Genomic DNA, 19932 nt, shown 5'->3' with positions numbered 1-19932 from the left:
CGTTTCCTGAAACTTTTCTGACAAAAAGGTCAGTTTTCATAAAACTTACATGTATTTAGTCACTTTAGATAAAACATGATTTTTTGCAAATAGCTCATCAGCACCGTGGGTCTGCATCTGCAGACAGTCTGGATCATTAACTTTGGGAAATGTGAAGTGCGCTGTGAATCTCAATAGTGTGTTAACAAAGTGCTCTCCAGCTCCTGTCAACAGCCCCTCGGGAGGAGTAGTTCGTGACCAGCACTCTGGCAGGTCGGAGCCAGGAGCCCTAGAGAAGGGAAGGGTTGGGAGGCTTATCTACAACCTCTCATCCTTCCAGGTGCTTTTCTCCAGGGAAAAGGCTGCTGCCACAGTGAAGAGCTTTCCTATCAATTCCGCAGGAGCCGTGAAAGAAGCCTCTCAGTACTCCTGCCCCACAGAAGTGAAGAGGAAGTCCCATGCCATCGGCACTCCACTTGGGAGCAAAACCACAGTAGGGATATCCAACGTGTTGTTTTGTAAATGGAGGCTATTTCTTTGGGCAGCTATGCCAACTTAGCTAATTCCTCCTTCTTATTCCTGTAGCAATGTCTCAGTTGGGTCAGCACCAAGGTTTGTCTGGCTGTATGGTTTATCAGATCAGGGGCTGACCACAAGCTAATAAAACTTTGTAAATAAAAGTTATTTTTAACTAAGGTCAGAGAGAATGGGGGGAAAGAGCTTTCAGTTACCACAGCTCACTGGTTTCTGGAGTTAGTGACAAACTGGTGCCCACATCCTTCCCCAGTGCCCACTGACACACGTGCAGAGGTGCACTGCGGTGAAACCATCCTCAGCAGCACAAAGACAGGGACAGAGGCCATTCGCTCATTCTCTGTCCAGCTCCCCAACTCCTTCCTGCACCTTTTATCCATGCTGGAGAGCCATTTTTTTGGTTGAGTTTGCTATAATTGTGCCTGACTGGTTTTCCTTTTTCTTTTCTTTTTAATTTATTCTCCATTTAGTAATGTGTTTGCTCAACAATTTAAGAAGGTTTTTTTAAGCATATTTTTATTTACATATGAACTGTAAAATATTCAGTACAGCTATGCTTAAATAACTTGAGGCAAAGTGATAAGAAAATCAAGTATGTGGTTGACAGCTGTGCAAAAAGGGACAATGTTAGAGGTACATTTTAGCAAAAGCAGTGTTAATGTTTTATATCTTCATTATACCCTGCAATCACTTACACACTTGATTAAACCTACTCCTGCTTAAACCAAGAAAGCTACTCACATGCAGAAAGTAAAAGGATGCACAAGAACACAGTGGATTAGGTCTAAGTCGACACAGAATGAAATACACATCACACTTTAATAGATTTACCCAACCAAGGGCTCTGAGTAGAAAAATAATATCGTCATCAGAATGATAAACATTCCACTAATTAACTCCAGGTTTAGATTATCCCAAGATGTATCTCATAAAGAGAGAGTGAGATTTCCCAAGTCTCTCAGAAATACAAAAGGACCTCTGCAGCATTTAAAAAAGAGATTATGCTCTTCAGATTTTTTTGAAAATAGGTTGTACCACTAGCAAAGAGACCTGCTAATAATTATGCAAATGATTTGACTCAGTATGAACTTATTTGTTTAATATGTACCATGCTGTTACACATATGATAAGGTGCAATATTAAAGTGCTGATATTAAAGTGCTGAAGCAATAGGAGAAAATCTGATTTCTTAATGAATCTGAATGCTGCCATTCACTGACCTCATTTCATAATGAACCTGGACAATCCTGCACTGACCAAATATAACCAAGTTTTGGTGCAAAGCTGCATAGACGATTCACGGACTGCAGCTGGGTTAGAAGTTGACTTTAAATGTCTGTGTCCATACAGAAACTGAAGGGCTAAGGTGAATGAAACTGAAATACTTTCATGTTAGAGAAAACTGAAGGACCAAGCTTCAGATCCATGGTTTTCCCTAGGTGAGCTACCATCCAGCTGTTATCAGGAGAAGTCTGTGTGAGGTGCTCGTTGCTCGGATCACCATCAGGAAGAGTAGAACAGAAACCGTGCAGCTCCTCATCCTCTGCTCTCATAAGCAGATCACAAATGTGGCCCTGGAGACAGAAGGACAGGAGAGCAGATGATGGCGGTACTGTGCAAACCAGTTGCAGGATGAACAGAGGAAACAGTGGAGAAGAGGAAGATTTGCCAGTCTTAATTTCAGTATAACTTCACTACATACCAAGTGTCCTGATAATGCCAGAGAGCACAAGTTAACAGAATGTTTTAAAGGTCACTGTGCTGTCTCCACAAACCATCACTGTAGGATGCAGAAATAGTGCTTTCCTCCAAGACTCATCTCCCTCACATATGGTAGTCATTTCTGCACAACTTAGTTTCATTCCAGCAGTAATAGCAGCAAAGGACCATCCATTCCCTGCCCAGTCCCTTTCCATAGTCTGTAACTACGTTACCAGCCATTGACTTATGTCAGCTCTGAGCTATGTCATAAATTTACAGGCAAGAAATAAAAACCAGTCAACCGAAAGCAATCCTTTACATGTCTCTACCTTTTTCATGTAGGGAATATGTATATTTTAAAAATTGTTAGAATGAGCCATACAAAAAATCCCTCAACTTGGCATGTAGTTTTCAAGAGAATGGAAGGAGCATTATTACAAAGCTTCCATGTCTTCCTGGAAGAAAGAGTGTAAGCCTGAAGGTAGGGAAGGTGAAAACCTCTGAACCAGCCAGTTGAGATACATTGAAAATCTCCAGTGAACTCTGGGAACTCATAAGACACCCTGAACTCCCGGCAAATCCACACTTTCACAAAATATTAATGTGAATCATTGCATTAGAATAGCAGCCTCCTTAAATCAAAGGTGTGGGTACTGACTCAGCTACAACAAGGGTACATTTTTGCAAACCATGGAATAGGTCAATGAAATCCTGGCTTCTTTCCAGCACTTGCCTGTGTCATGTAAAACAGCCCCCAGTGAGGATTCACCCTAAGTCACCCCTGCAATTGGGGGTTAACTGAACAGATGCAAAACAGAGCTAAATAAAAGATACTGCAAAAGAAGAAACAGGTTTTTGCTTACAAACTCTGATTTAACCTTAGACCAAATCCTCCTAAATAGGCCAAAGGCAGGAGCCATAGTAACACAGTTTGCTACCCCTGAGCATTGGAGAACAGTGAGGCAAAAATCACTACTTTGGCTTGGAAAACCTGATGTGGGTGGGGGGATGGTGGTGGTGGTGATATTTTTGTTGAGGATTTTGAAACAACAGGATTTGGTTTTTCAAACTTTTCTTCACAGTTTACATAAATCTGAGATTCTCCCCACAGTCTCAGAACATCTGGAGCTGATGATTTCAGGAAAGCACTAAACATCACTAAAAATATTAATGCTCAGGCTGCCAGCTTGGCTCCGCAGTGCTACCAGCAGAAATCTTCTTTTGGGGCTGCAGGGAACTCGGCTGAGCAACAGAGCAGCATGGCAATGATTCCTGCAGGCAGGAGAGGAAGAGGAAGAGTGAAGGGAGATGGAGCTCCTCCGAGCGCCTCCTGGCAAAGCGCACACATCATTCCCTGCGTGACAAAGGATGGTTATGCTACTCTGTGCCCTCCTTTCATGCATTTTGCATCAATATTTGTTTCTGGTTCGAGAAGCTTCAGTGTTTCAAATCCAGCTACATGGAGTGCCCTGTGAAATTTAGCTGGCAGTGATGGTTCCTGTCTGATTTACAACCAAATGGGCATCACTGGACAAAGGTGACAAGAAGGCTGAAGCGGATGAGATAAAGATGGACTAGGTGAGGTTTTACAGTGGCCACTGAAGTGGATTTTAAGAGGGCTGTAACTCATTTGGCCATATTCTCTGTCCTAGGCCTCATGGCTGATTCCTACCAAGGTCCAGCATTTGTGGCAAGCGTCTCCAAAAAGATGCCCGCCAACCCTCAACTGTCTGATTTGTTCTGCTATTAAAACAAACTTTTCTGATAAAATCATTGCCCATTCTTCAGTTTTTAGTAGTATTTTACTGTGGCTTTCCTCAATACAGATTTCTTGGGTCAAAAATGACATGGCATTCGGTGAGTGTGAAAAACTGTTTTAAATCTACATATTTCAGTCCATAAGACTCCAGTGGTGTTGGCCCAGCCACACTGCAGGAAAGGCCACATTCCTTAGGAGCAGTTCTCTCTGACAGTCAGGGAGGGAACGGAAACAGCGAGTGGGTGCACACTGGTTTCCCACTGACCTCCTACATTATATTTTAATTTTCTGCTTCTTTCCATATGTTTCTCCTTCCCTCCATATCCCTCTTCCTGCAGCTCGATCTCAAATTAGCAAGGGACCACCAGTTAGCTTCCAGCTACAAAAGCAGTCCTAGAGGGTGGTGAGAAAACAAGAGCCAGCACGCAGCTTTTGGGCAGGGGGCTTCTGGTGTGGACCTGGGGACTGAGACAAACTGCAGAGCACAGTGCCTTGTGTGGGGCAGGTGAATCTCCTCCCTATCTAACAGCAATAAGGAAGTTCACAAGAGAACGAGTCTCTTGTGTTATGCCCTAAAATAACCCAGGGCAAAGCTTTCTGGTGGGTTTTAGGACAGGGCAATCAGTCCCATTATTATTTAACTGCCATAAGGGAGCTGTCTTCAAATGTATGGTGATAGAGCAATAATCTACAATGTACATCCTTATCATCACTCGTAAGTGAATCATATAAAACTCCTCCATTATCATACACCATAAAAAGATTAAACCACATGCACATTTAAAAAGGTAATTATTACATTTAAAGAACTGAAACAGCATTCTGGATGATCTCAGTACCTTATTTAGCACCATTTTTTTTCTTCTATTAAAGCAGTTTTTCACAATTCCTTTTTGTTAGAAAATAAAAGCTTAAAGCCCAATGCAGCTGCTGAAAAGCATTAATGAAACCCGTGTCTGCGTAGCAGAATCAAAGCAGTAGGAGAGGTGGCAGCTAGCCACAGAAAAGGGCAGATGAGATAGGGAAAGCAGTAACAAGGGAGGCATGAGATAGTTGGAGATAGCAAAGATTAACAAACGAGTTACTTGTTGCTATCCATTACCATCTACATCTGCATCGGGGGGAAATGTACTTTAGAAGATCTGCAGGTTTTGAAAATGTCAGTGCGTTATGATAGCATCACAACCCAACACCAAAACCTTCAGCGTGACATTACAAGCACATTACAAGCAGGGAGTATGGGATCTGGTTGAATCTAAATAAACATACTTCTGGAAACTGTCATGCATGTGGCTGAGTGCTTTCTCAAAGGCATACATATAGTCTGTTACTAAACTTTGGAAATAAGCTGTGTTTCTTACAAGCACAAATTAATACGCTACTTTTTACATTTCCAAATCAAGTTATATAATCAAATGCATCCTTTCAATCAAGGTAATGCAAGCTGACATCTGCTTTCCTTTGTGAAGCAGATGTTTTAATTGTTAGATAAGCTCCTAATAGTTTGCTTTTTTTGAAAGGAAAACGAAAGTATATGAATGACCTCTCCCTCCCCATGGCTTTCAGAACAGCTACTTCTCTTGAAGATTAGGAGTCTCTTGGACTCAAGCCCTAACTCCTCTTGTATCTGCAAACTACAGTCTGAATTAGTTTTCTCCTTTAACAAAAACTCCTGCTGTGGTGGAGAATCTCTTAATTACTTTTCAAGCTTCTCCTGTTATTGTGGAAGTCTATGAAAATCTGATTACAGTGCTAATAAAATGAGTGAATAACATTTTTTTTTCCGTTTCATCTGGAAGCTTCAAAATACAAAGATACACAGTGTCACATAGCAAGATTGCATTATAATATGCAGAAATATATGAATGGTGCCAAATGAGAACCTTGTGTCATGAAAATGTAACTGTGGGAACCATTCAATGCACATCTGATAATATGAAGTACTAAGGAACAAAGTTTGACAATTTAGGTGTTCAGAATCTTTTATCAAGGTTGTTTATAAGACTGAAGTCTTGTCCCCTCACGGAGGTAAGAAAAAAACAGTGCATTTCCCACAGTCTTTAGCAAAAAACCAAAAAAACCCCAAAACCCTCCAAAAACCAAAAACAAAAAAGGGAGATGGGATAAAATCTTAGGTCCAAGAATCCCCAACCAGTATGTACTTCTACAGCTGATAGTGGTGCTTCAAAGGCCACGAGCAGCTTCCAGTCTGCCACCAGACATAAAGACTCTGCAGTCAGAGTTGCTGTTTTTCTGATAGTAAATACAGGGTTACAAATCTGCCCAGCCAAAATTATATAGTAAGACGCCTGAAAGGAAAACAGAGCTCTACAGCAGGGAATTGCAAACCTGTTACGGTTTAGCGGGTGCGCAAATCTCAAAATGCTTCATCTCTTCTGTATTAGATGTCTTTATAGTAGGCTAAAAAATTTCTATATCCCATACCCATGAAAAAGGAGTTCACAAGCCTCCTCAGCCAAGGTAACCTGACTTGAACGCAGTGGGCCAGGGTGGAAGTGTTTCTGGTTTTTAAGGATATTGTTTTGGGGCGAGGGGTGGGGTGGTGTAGAAGAAAACTCCTGCAGGAGCAGCCACCAGAGTTGAGACCCTTCACCACCTCATTGCTTTTGTCTGTGAGGGAGCTCCTTCTCCATTACTTTCTTTATAAACTCTGTCACCTCAAGTCAATTTGGGGTGTGCATTCCTCCAATATTTCTTGCTTTCATGGTAGTTTGTCCTTTGAGGTGAGTAGCTGGATATACAGGAAGACTTATGCCAGTCAATATTGGAAATCAGTGAGGAAACTATAGAGACCCTCACCTTAAAAATGTGGTGTGTCCAATCATAATAGCCAAAAGGTTGTGTGCCAGATTTTGGAACTGATCATCACAGAATCACAGAATCACAGACGTTAAGAGTTGGAAGGGACCTTGAAAGATCATCTAGTCTAACCCCCTGCCAGAGCAGGATCACCTAGACTGAATCACACAGGAACGCATCCAGTTAGGGCCTTGAATGTCTACAGAGAAGGAGAGTCCATAACTTCTCTGGGCAGCCTGTCCCAGTGCTCTGTCACCCTCACAGTGAAAAAGTCCCTCCTATATTCACATGGAACCTCCTATGCTCCAGCTTGTGCCCATTGCCCCTTGTCCTATTGCTGGCCATCACTGAGAAAAGCCTGGCTCCATCCTCCTGACTCTCACCCATTACATATTTACAAACATTTATAAGGTCACCCTTCAGTCTCCATGGCTGAATTATTTTTTTTTAGAGAAAGTAAAGCGAAGGGATGAAGAAAGGAGGGAAGGCACATCACTATCCTCAAGCATCCAGTTTCTGTGAGTGCCTCCACTCACACTAGTCCCATGCCAGTGTTCAGCCACTGCTTTCCCCCGTCCTGAGAGATACCTTAGGTGTGTAGGCTGCTACACACAAATTATTTCTGCTTGGATGAGCAGCAGCTTCCTGTACCTCCCCACAGAGAGCTGGGCAGCTTTCCAGGGGCATTATACTGAACCCTGGCTTCTTCCATTTCTGTACCGACCACGGAGCCCTCCTTCCCTGCCTGTGAGCCCCGGGTACAAGGAACAGTTGCTGCCACACAATATCACATCGCAGCCCTCTCTCCCGTTGCATGGTGTCTGCAGGCACTCTTTCTGTGAGGTCCCTTGCGATCCGGCTCCACAGTCCTCTGCACACAAGCCAAGGCAAAAAGGGGCTCCCGGTTATTGTCCTTTAGTCCTGAAGGTGAAGTGGAAAACACGTGTAAAGACTAGTGTTTTGCTAACATTTAAATCTGTCTGCTACTGTGCCAGAGGAGTGCGGTGGGGGGAGAAAGAAAATAAAACAAAGGCTGTTTGCTGTGCTGTTTGTCCTCAGGAGACTGATTTCCTGACGTCACCAGCCCCAGCACGGGCAGAGCCGACCGCCTCTATTTTGGATCTTTTGCTGCTGTTCAGATGGGCAGCTCCCCGCTCGATACGCTGCTGCAACAAACGCCAGGCAGAGCACTTCTCATTTTTTTCCCCCCCTGTAAATTAGATTTGGTGCTCCGCCAAGAACAAAATACTGTCTGCTTTTGTAAGGATTGTTATGGGCCAGATCTTCAAATCTTTACTACTGGGAAAGTGTGTTTGTCCAACTATTGAGTTAGTAAAGATATCTGATTTGGCCCAGTATCTTTTACATCTATGCCTTTTACATCTATGTCTTTTTCCTCCCAGAATGCAGAAATGAATACAGTCTTTATAATAGAAAAAAATGGATCCAGCTAAATAAGCAGTTCAGGATTCCCTATGCCTGACCTGGTTGATTAGAGATTTTTGTTTTAAACACTGCAATTAATTTCTATAGTATACAAATCTGATGATCACGGTATTTGTATGTGTGGAATAAAATGAATCCAATGTGAGCACCCAAGAGGAGAATGGAAGTCTGAACAACGTAGTGTCTAATAACTGCATCATGGAAAGTTGTAAATTACTTCTGTTTTGCTGGCTGCTTTTTTCTAATGCTTGTAATTTTTCAGTTCCAAAGCATCTTAGAGTCAGAATAAAAGAATACTTAGGACGTCTGTTAAAATTTCAAAGTGGATCTGTCCCCAACTCTTTCATGTTGGCTTTCTGTAAACACTGCGTACTTCTAGCCAGAATCTCCCCTTTCGCACTTCAGAATGGGGACAGAGCAGACAGCTTAATCTAATCCCAAAGGTGCAAATTTCAGACTAATCTATTTTTTTATGAGTCTCACAAATAATTTCAAATAATTCCAAAATAGCTTTAGCTTATACGTGTGTGATATATGTCCAGACATTTAAAATCCAACAAGAAGAATTCAGTAAACAAAACTTTCATTATAATTGATTTGCCTATCTCTGTCTCACAAAAATTTCCCAGCATTGTCTGGATGCAATGATGGCTGCTGTCATGAATACAAATTACATGCTTTAATATCTTCTCTTTGCTGTGAAAAAGTGATTAAAATAGAATTTTAAATTGAATTGGTTTACAAAAAGGTTACAAGTTATTAAGTTTATTTTTACTGTAGAATTATTTTTAAATTATACAGAATGGAGAGGCGTTCTAGAAGGACCAGAGAGCAGTGGAGGAATTCCACTGTTTTCATGCAAAAAAACCTGGTGCTTTAGTAATAGTCGTCTTTGATAATGAGATTTGTTTTAATTAATAGTCTGTTTAACATGAGCATTCCATTATCAGGAATTATTGTGCTTCAGAGACCTCTCAGAGGGTGGTGTAAAGATGTCAGAGGTAGAGGGAGCCACACTGGTTCCACTGGGAAGAACAGATTCATATTATCATGGTGCTGTGAATGATGACTTCTGCCAAGGAGTGGTTTAGATTGGAGACAGCGTCTCTACACCAGTGGGATCATCCATGACGGGCACTGTAAGAGACACCCACTGTAAGAGACAGACAAACCCATTTTCTACTAGAGTAGAAGATAATTTGGAATCATGTTGCACAGTAATATAGATGACTGAATCCACAATGGTCAGGTTAAACTGGGAAGCAGCTAAGAATACAAAAGTGATGAAAAAATAAGAAATATTAGTCTTCTTTTTCATAGCCTTTCTACTCCTACCGTTTCCGTAACTGACCTCACAAAGTGGTCAGAATAGACACTATTTTGCAGCTATTTCTGCTGTCTTAACATGTTCTCATGAGATTTGAGATAAGAAAGGGGAAAAGGAAAAAAAAGCTAAGGCTTAACCTACATGAGGGGAGAAATATTGGTAACTGACACCCACTAGAAAAAAAGATGAATGCTTCACTCTGACAGGGCAGATGCCAAAACCACTCTGCTATTTTCTTTGCTGAGAGAACCATCCCGGTGTTAACCACAATGACGTGTATCTTGTGGAGTCAGCTAAATTAATCCGGATTTACAGTGGAGCAATTGATTGTCACATTCTGCTAGCCTTACTGATTCTGAGATGTGTCTTGCTTTCCTAGGCCCAGATTCCTCCAGCAACAGCATTGAAGAATGTGTCCTTGTACCCACTTTGTACTACTGTTAATTACAGAGGTATGAACTGTCCCTGAGTGATCATGCTAATTTCCTTCTGTAAGTGGATGTAGAAGAGTGCTCAGCCTACTGAAGGTAATGTCAATCCCATCTGAGTTTACTCAGTTTATGTGTTAAACCGCTTTGTGACTGCAGAGTATTGACTATAAAAAGATTGAGACTCTTCTGGGTGATCACCATCTGGGATTGCTGATCTGAGACAAGGGTGTGAAAGCACGCAGTCTGTGTGAATTGTCTGTATCTTCCCAGTTGCTGCCACTCTGCGTCATTCTTTGAAGTATTCCCCGAGAAATGGCATCCTACCCAGCTGAATCAAGGACGGGTAAGGTTTGCCGTAAGATCACATTTCCAAAACTGGTCTATTTCAACTTGAAATGAGTTACGTGCCCTTTATTGGTATATCTCATTTCTAAAAATATTTCTTGTACAGAACAGAAAGAATTCCCACCCTGGAGGTGTGTGGAAGGAGATGTGATAAATCAATTATCAGTAAGATACTTAGGGCTAGTTTGTTCAAACAATTCTCCTCTTGACCTGTGCTTACTGTGAGCCTTGCTGAAATTTAATTAAAGAATATTCCGGACCACTGATCCTGGAAATACAGTCAGTGTTTTCTGTTTTATCCAACAAGTTGGTGGTGTTCTGCATGTAAACTGACTTTAAAAAATCACTTTATTATGGCTCAAAGTTAAAGGAAGCTCTTTCTCAGTATTTCACAATGCTGTCCTCCTTCATAAGACCAATCTATCAAAGCACCCCAGTTCTGGACTTAAATGGTGCTTTGGACCAAGGTATTTGTGCCAAACCATAAAATTACAGCCTGGGTCATGGCAGTACACATAGGTATTGCTCGAAGAGTGGTAGAGAAAAAGACCCAGAGAAACAAGTGTCCTTGTTATTTTCATGGCTTTAATACTTCCGACAGTACTATTCCTATTTTAACCTTAAAGTACTTCTAATATCTTTGGGAGTTTCTACTAATCTAGAAAAGTTTTCCACTTCTGAAATCAGTCATTTATGAGACTGTTACAACTGTAGATTACAATCCCAGCTATAGGTTTCCAGATGTGTTAAAAGTAGGAATTAAGGACATCATGAGGTCTTCAAACTAAAACAAAGACCATCGAGACACAAATGCCATATTTTGAGAGGCCAGGGTGGGGTGGGGGCAATATCACAAGATTATTATACGCCCAAAATAGAGGGCTGCAGTTTCAACTACTGCCTCAGATTTTTAGAAACTCTGACATTTAGTGTAGATGGCATCTTATCAGAGTTCATGCAGGGAGCACAAATATCTGCTCTTATCGCAACTGCATAGATCTCTACCCTAACGATGTTTTAACAACATCTTCAGTTATGCAGGAAATAATACTAGATAGGCATCCAATTTGCTTTGTCTTTGAAGATAGTTGATATACCCAATACCTGGAAGAAAACAGTTCTCTAATGAACAGCCTCCCAGTTCATCATCAACCAACAGTTTGTGACTTACAGTTTGTGAAGTGAGGGACCAAGGCACGCACTTACATATCTGGAAGGAAAAAATGCACAACAGATTGGACTGGGGGAGGGATGATCATCCAGGGACAAAGTCAAGAAAAAAAATTTGTGCAAAGGGACAATAGGGAAAAATAGAGTGTCTGGAAAAGGAAATGAAAGAAGGGAAGGAGAAAAATAGCAAGCAGTTCAGGTACAAAAGCCTCATTTAAAGAAAAAGAGGGAAAAAGTAGAAAGAAAGTGACAAAAAAGGTGAAACAAAAGCAAAGGTGCAGAAATGTGTGAAAAGACAATGGGAGACTTACTCAAACAGAACTAGACAGTGAGATGCTCTTATTACTCAATGCAGCTTTTTTTCCTCCCTGCTACAACTCCTCTATTTGCTGTAGGGACCTTTTTCTTTGCTTTAGTTTTGTGGTTTTTAAAGCTTAAAATACTCAGCTCCATCAGTTTTCTTGAGGTAGTTAATGAAAGAGAACCTCATTCCAGATGCCAAAATCTGTTTGCTACTAAATAAATAAATGAATAAGGCCATAAACTGACAGACAAGTCAGATTTATAATACATTATCATCTGTTCACTGAAGGGATAGAAGGGGTAAAATAGTTTATTCGTGCAAAGACACATTTTGCCTTGGCTCACCACCTTTTAAAGTGACATCATGTGGAAAGCAGGCATTACACAGAGTTGCAGTAACAGTCACATTGGCTGCAGGAGGCCAGCTAAGAAAGCATTCCCTGTCTTCAAACAACAAAGTGAGAAACATGGCAAAGAAAGCCCAGGGGAGTGAGATAGGGCTGTGGCTTTGCTCCTGGGGTAAGCTATGTGAGGAGTCCTCTGAAGTAGACAGCAGGCTACCTGATGCTTTGTGGACCTGGAAAACCTAAAAGAGCCTGTGAGCAAAAGAAGAGGAAGGTTTTGCAGAGGCATATACCCTCCCAGGGTGCTCCCGGTACCATGAGGCTCTAAATAGTATGTGGCTTTAGAACACAAACTGTGGCAGAAGTGGGGTTTGGACACAGAGTGATTTCAAAAACTATGGGATTGATAGGAACGACTGGCAATGAAAACAAAAAAGAAATAGACTTTATCTGAAACACTGAGGTATCCACTATGGACAAAGGTGACAGACCTTTGACAGATGCAACCTGCCAGGCACTCATGCAAAAGGGCGGTATCTGACAAGCAAAACCTATTTGTTGACTGATAATTGTTTTGAAACATATCTTTTCCATAATAGCTTTTTTCTGCAAGTAAATAATAAAGTTGGTTGGTTGTTCATTAATTCAGTCTTTGTCCCTGAGGACGACTTTGTATAGGCTAGGTGCTGATCTAAACTGAGACACTCCCCCCCCAGGATAACACATCGGGGCATGCAGCCATAAATCTTTGCTATGAGCAGTGAGGAACACAGGTCCTAATCTTGATCCCACCTAAAAGAATATGAGAGCTAAAGTATCATATTGTGGTAAGTGGTGGCAAACTAAACTGAAGGGGTTGAAGTGCTGTTGGCTGCTCTTCTCACAGGAATCCTCACAGAGGTTACCAGACTTCTCCCAGAGGTTGCCACCTCCTAACAGCGGGGAGCTGAACAGCTCATGAATCAGCTCTAAACCACCACAGCTTACAGCTTGGCCTATTAAGGTAAACCAACATTGATTTTGGTTTATGCTAAACTGTAAGGTTGAGGAGCTGATTCACGAGCCATTCAGCCACCCCTGCCACAGGGCAGATGCCTCTGGAAGACAGCAGGGTTGGGGGCATTAATTCCTTCAGCGGCTGAATTTTAAACTGCCACTAGCTGTGTGCCAATATGTTTAAGGGGAGTTCCCTGCGGAGAAGACCACAAAAAATCCAGTCAAACAGAAAGTTACAACTCAATCTGAAACTGTGTTAATAATCATTTGTAGCTTACTTAGGATCCCTGTCTTCCCACATCACTTTTAAAGCTGTACATTGCTATTTCTACCATGAACACAGCTGCAATCTGAGATCTCGGATGTATGCTTCCTTCTATTCCTGGAGTGAAAAATGGCATCACAATTCACCTTTACAGCTATGCTGTAGAAAACGAAAGCTCTCGTAGTATTCACTGATGCTTTCCAGAGTTGCATTCATCTATTTCACATCTCAACCTGAAGGACTCATAAATCTATACAAATATCAGGGGGTCTGATCTTTTCGATACCCATGTTACTATTACGTATATTTTGTGAAAGGGAAACTGAGGAAAAGGTACTCAGTTTGTGTAGCTGCAAAAGTTATCTAAACTCTTCCACTTTATATCCAAAGCCTTACCAGAAATGCCCATTCTTCCTCCAAGACAGTCATAACAAATCTGAAATCACACAAAACTGGTGTAGTTTCAGTGTAAGTTTAAAACTTAGCCCATTTTTAGAAAAAGCCTTACTATGACACTGATGAACTTTTGAATTCATCTAGATACTGTTTTGAACAAACTTGCCTATATATCTGGTTTGGTGACCAAACTACGTAAAGTACACGAAAACAGATCACCCAGGCTTTGAGGCTTCTTAGTCAGTTTTGGTTTGCACTTTGAGTTTCAGACCAAAGCCATAGTTGAGGGAATGAACTGGTATGAATCAACATAAAGTAAATGCTCATGTGAGGTTCTCCCTGAAGAAACCCACAGGCCTTTGACAGTTCCCTATTTTCCCTACAAAACTAAGCAGTGCTTTAAGCCTTGCTTCAGAAATAAAGTAAAACTAAATTCTCCTGTCAGAGGGCTTACCCTTGCTAGAGTTTCAAAAAAGATACCCATTCTAAGGCCTGCATTCCCTATGGTACATTCAGGACCACTTTATTAAAATACATACATGGCAAATAACGTACAGCATCAATAAAAAGGTTTTATAGTGGCAATTAGGATTTGATCCAAAGTCCATTAATGTCAATGGGAATGTTTCCATTGATTTCAAAGGAGTTTGGAGTGGGTTCACATGAAAAAGACTCATGCCCATTTCTAGGCCTATCCTGGTCTACCCAGGTGAGAGAGAACATGTGCCTGTTTCACATGCCTCCCTTACCTTCTGGGCTCTCACCAACGGATTTTTAATTACCAGTAATGGCCAGACCATTATTTTAAAATTGCCAGCCAATTTCTGGTCCATTGTTTCAGATCTGTGGGCTCTGCAAGCAGATGCTGAGGCAGCTGTGCAGCTCACAGCTTCCATGGCATTTCACCTCATGGGAGATGTAGCATAGCAAACCATTTAGCTGGCATCCCCCACAACCAGGAACTCTGGTCGGGTAACGTAGTGCAATCCAAGCTGCCGGCACGCAGGAGTGAAAAGCTATGGTTGAAACTCTTCCAAAACCAAATTATCTCTTCCATTGTCTCAAAGGAATAATAAACCCTGGCTGGCTGATTGTGGAATATAATAATCATCTAGCTGAATTAGTGGGCATTCCTGGGAGTGACTGATGTCTGCTTTTCCCAAACAGCTTTTTTTTTCCACCAGTAGTTCTTCTTATCTGAAAAATTGAACTTCTCTACACATAACTACCTGAGAGCTACAGTTAAGAAATTTAGAAAGGGTGATACTCAGAATTATATTCCTTGTGTATTCATGCTCTTTAGCAAAAATACATAGCTACTGAAAGTGGTTTCTGCTGTCATAGTGTCAGGGCCCTGGCGCCACTCACCAGCCTGACTGCCCTTGTCCAGCCTCCCCTGACGATGCCCCCACCCTGCCCAGGGCCCCATATCACTTCCCCCAGGGCCATCAGCCCTTGCCCAAGCCATCCCCCAGCAGGGCCAGTCTCCAGCCAATGAGACTGGAGACTCATCATATCAGTCACCTCATCATGTCACTGAGGAATTTAACACCTATGTGTGATCCTAACAATGACAAACCACAAGTTAAGGATCCTGCTACCTTGCCTGCAGATGTGGGCCTGACTGAGTGAGCAGTCCCACACTCACTAAAGCGGAGGCAGAAGGACTTCACTGAAATGTGAAGCAGTTAGACCTTTCCCTGAGGATGTCAGAGAAATGGGCACAAGCCACCCATTTTCCTGAAGGGACACACTACCTGGGGCTGCTGCCTTGAAAATAGGCAATGACATGGGAAGGGGACAGGAGACTTCTTAATCTTTCTTGCTAATGCTGTTCCATTTTGAATGGGTTTCATTAAATATTAAGAGTGCAACAGATCAAAAGGCAGAGAATGACTTTTAGCCATTCAACAATGGCTAAACAAATAAGCCAAAAACCATAATGCTGTAGTGGTTAGAACACACTTCTGGGAGTTAGAAACTGTGTGGTTTTGTTCTTTCAGTCAGCAGATGAAATTAAATTTCCCTTTCCCACATCGTCAGTGATGCCTCCATCACCAGAAGATTGAACGGGCAAGGGTCTTCTGCTAGACCCAGGAGGTGGATCCAGGAACCCCACAGCTAGATGCCCCAACCAGAGATAAGTACACCTGTGCTCGACTCATCTCTCTCCCTGCCACTTCCTAATGACTAGGTTAAGTAGCTAACTACTCAGCCAAATATTTGTGGACCTCCACCGTATAAATATCTAGCTCTGCTAACGTATTTCATTGAAATGTATGCCCTTCCCTGAGAACTGTGAACTTCACTAGCCAATATTGCATCAATAGTGAGAAATTGCAACAGAGACACCCAATTGCATTTGTAGGCCCCGACCTCAGCTATGCTATGCTGTGGATACCAGTTCAAAGAACTCTGCTGAACATAAGAAATCCACACAAAGAAACATTTCAAAGAGAAACTGTGCACTGGATTCTCTAATTACTTTCCACTTTTCCAAATTAACTGTAAAACGCAAGAATCTTTCTGCACTTTGCAGAAATGGCTCTGTAAAATGAAAAGCTGGTCAAAATAACTGTCTACATGGACTATAACGCAGTAATAAATATAGCTCAGTAGGCTCCGAACTCAGTTACAAGGGTAAGCAAAATTCCTTAAAACACTCATTATGGTAAGATTAAGATATCCAAGAGTTTACCTGTGCTGCTCAGGGCTCTGAACTGTGGTAAGGATACTCAGGAAAAAAGCCTGCTTACTTAGGCAGTAGACATGTGTTCCTGTGCTGTGCCTTGCAGCTTTTTAAAATGAAATGTATGTCTCACCTGTGTCCTCCCCACCGCCTCCCCGTGACTTTGCAGCCTCAGGAACAGTTCCGATGTGATTAAGAGAGAGTGTCCCTTCTCTGAAGATGCTGCTTCCACTGCCTGTCTGCATCATTTTGGGTATGTGAGGAAGATGAGCACTATCTGTTCTGTTTCCTGCTCCCTGAGGTTCTGCAGAAGAAGCTGGAACTAGATGATCTTTAAGGTCCCTTCCAACACAAACCATTTTAAGAGCAGACAGCAGTTTGTCAGGCTCTGCCTAGACCTACAGGCAAAAGATGTAATTTATTCCCTGCAACAGTTACCACCAAGGACAAGACAAAAGATGTTAGGGTTTTTTTCTTCCTCTGTTTGTCCTTGGACTTAGCCACTGGCAGCTGCTGCATTGGCACTAGTTGGCTATAAGGTTCCATAAAGCAGAAGGGGTAATTTAGGTTTATCAAACTGTAGACATTCCCCTTTATCCCTTCCAAGTACAGCCCAAACCAGGCTCTTTGGCCATGACCTTCAGGAAAGAAGTGCAAAACATGACTAGTCTGACTTATTGCTGCAGGGGACTTCCATTTCGCCAGGGGAATCCCCCCCAGAGAACATGTGGGTAATTTCCACTCTGTACAGGGCAGACAATATGCTTCAGACTGATTGTGGTCCCTTGGGTTCCTGAAATATATTTGGTCACTCATACTGAAAGGACTGGAGAATCCCACTGTATGGGGCTTGGCTTGCTGTGGTGGATGCAGTAGCATTAATCACACAGTAGCCATAGAGGCCGTTAGCACACACTCCTCTAGAACTTTAACTGTATTAAAAGGGAACATGAGTCCTCACAACTTTTCTTTCTGTGTAAAGATGTAACTTTTCCTACAGAACCACGAGAGATCCTTGGAATTTTACCCATCTTTAATCAGACAGGCAGGCTCTGATCCTGTGAATTAAGATGTTATGAAACCATCAGAAAATAATAGGAATGCGGAGGTGCTGAAGAGCATGTGGAAATGACACCTGAAAAATCCCAGTTTTCTTTTCTAACCCATCTTCACTTTTCAACATTCTCTCCCACGTATGGTGATGAATTAAGACAGGCAATGCAGGGAATTCTTCCAGTTACAGGTCACTGCATTACAATAGCTTTGGAAATAAAGATTTTTCCCTCCAGTACATACAAGATGAGATTTTTTAAAGCGGTGGCTTAGTCTAGGATTCAGCTGTTAACGATTTCTGTCTAGAAACTATCAGAGAATTATCCTGTGCAATTATCTTAAGTTGGGCTCTGAAACAGCATACAGAAACAAACCTCTGTTCTGGACTCTAAGCAGTGATTTATTCCCTATCTTAAAGAAAAAGCCAGGCTTTCATTAAGGACACGGAAGCAAGTTATTACTTCCCTCCCCCCCATCCCTAATATGTTTTATCTTTATTCTTTACAATCCTGGATAGCAAAGCGGCTGAGAGCCATGAGGATCTCTGATGCCACATGGTTATTGTCCCAGTTGTTTCTTCTGGTTCCAGCTGAATGACAGTGGGAGCTGTTCTGCTTCTGAGCAAAGGGGAGGAGGAGGGGCTGCAAATTCTTGGGGGCTTTTTCAGTTAGATTAGAGTGAAAGAGATCTTAAAAGTTGTTTGCCTCACAACTTACGACTCTTCACATTTAATGGTTTGAAAAGATTAGGGTGAATTAATTCTAATGATTTGGGGGGTTTACGCTATTGCAGAGCAAATACAGTAGTCAGGCTAGTAATAACTTGTCTCTGTGCCCACACAATCATTTTACTTCAGAATGCCATGAAAATACTTTAAACAGATTTCTGTCAAGGCACTATTTGAATAATAGGCTTACCCAGTGTTCAAGATTCAATCATGTTTTCCTTGATATAGGATGTCATTTTTTAAGGGATGAGGACACGTGCAATTAGCTGAAAACTCTAATGAAATTTCTGCTGCAGATACCTTCCTTACTACTCTGCTTCATTCTACATGCTGATAGCTGGAAAACAAAATGAACACGAAGACTCCTGATCTCTGAATCACTCGAATGCTGTGTCTTCAGACACAGCTGGTGCTTCAGAGATCAGGGTACCTGTGAATTTCAGTTTACATTTGCCAACATACAGAGTGGGATTCATCCAAGTGGCAACAAAAGCAAAGCAAGATTGTAGGGGAGAAAAAAAATTGATGCAGTGTGAGAATACACTATCTACAAATGGGAGGAAGAGAATTGTCAGAGAGGGAAAAAAGAATAGAGAACAGGCCAGATCCTCTGGACGATCCTTATGGCTTTGTGCCATCACAGTGGTAATAAGGAAATCCAGCTATGGGAGAGCAATCCTCTAACAGCATAAAGGTACTGCAGAGGCTCATGACATTCTGCATCCCTGCCTTAGCTCGGGATGGAGGACAAGATTGGGAAGCAGAGGGCCTGCTGCTGAGAACTGCCTGCTATCTTCTCTCTGAACAGCCCCATGGGGCCCAAGACTCAGCAGGGGAGAAATGGGGGGAGTGACACACGCTGGGATAGCTCCTGCGGAGCTGAAAAGTGGCATCAGGTAAAGAATGAATAAAGGCACCTTTGTCCCCATTCCCCCAATCTTCTGCTGATAATAGTTCAGATGGATGAAGTGATGCAGTTCATTAGGATTCGGTTGAAAGAGACTAATAGAACAACAGGGTGCACCGTGGACAACTGAGTATTTCCATCTTGCTTTTTAATATGAAATATTGGAAGTTTTGGAAGCGAGAGATACTGTTGTGTTTTCAGCTGTATCACAGCTAAGGTAATTCCTCGTCTTTTCTCCACTTCAGAAAACCAATCCCTTTTTATCAGGGATTCATTTAACAATTTAAATAGCAACATTATAATGACACACCCTTTCAAATGGGAATGAACAATAATTCATAAATAGAAATGCAGAGGAAATCTCAAAGTGCATTTTTCTATTTCTTATTTTGACATGTAACAATAACATATATTTTAATTTCCCTGGGTTTAAACTGAACAGAAATGGATAAAACTTCCCATAAATGAGATCTCAGTACAGCAAAATAAGTCTAAAAATCTAAATTGATTCAATACTTCTTTAAATTAAATGCTCTTAAATGGAAACTTGGCTCAGGTTTCTCCAACTCCATGGATTTTGATTGACATATCTATCCTTGTAGCATACACTCTAAATCAAGAGGCCTTACCAGAAGTGTCCTTAACTTTAACAGACGTGAAGCATGTCTGTCTGTGCCAGGTGAGCCGAACTCTGTTGTGTCTTTCCAAGGAAGCTGAGAGCTTCTGTGAGAGTGAAGGAC

The sequence above is a fragment of the Gallinula chloropus genome (genome assembly GCF_964237585.1).
Source record: "Gallinula chloropus genome assembly, chromosome: 2".
NCBI classification, from domain to species: domain Eukaryota; kingdom Metazoa; phylum Chordata; class Aves; order Gruiformes; family Rallidae; genus Gallinula; species Gallinula chloropus.
The sequence above is the reverse complement of the archived record's forward strand: the minus strand, read 5'-3'. Positions refer to the sequence as shown.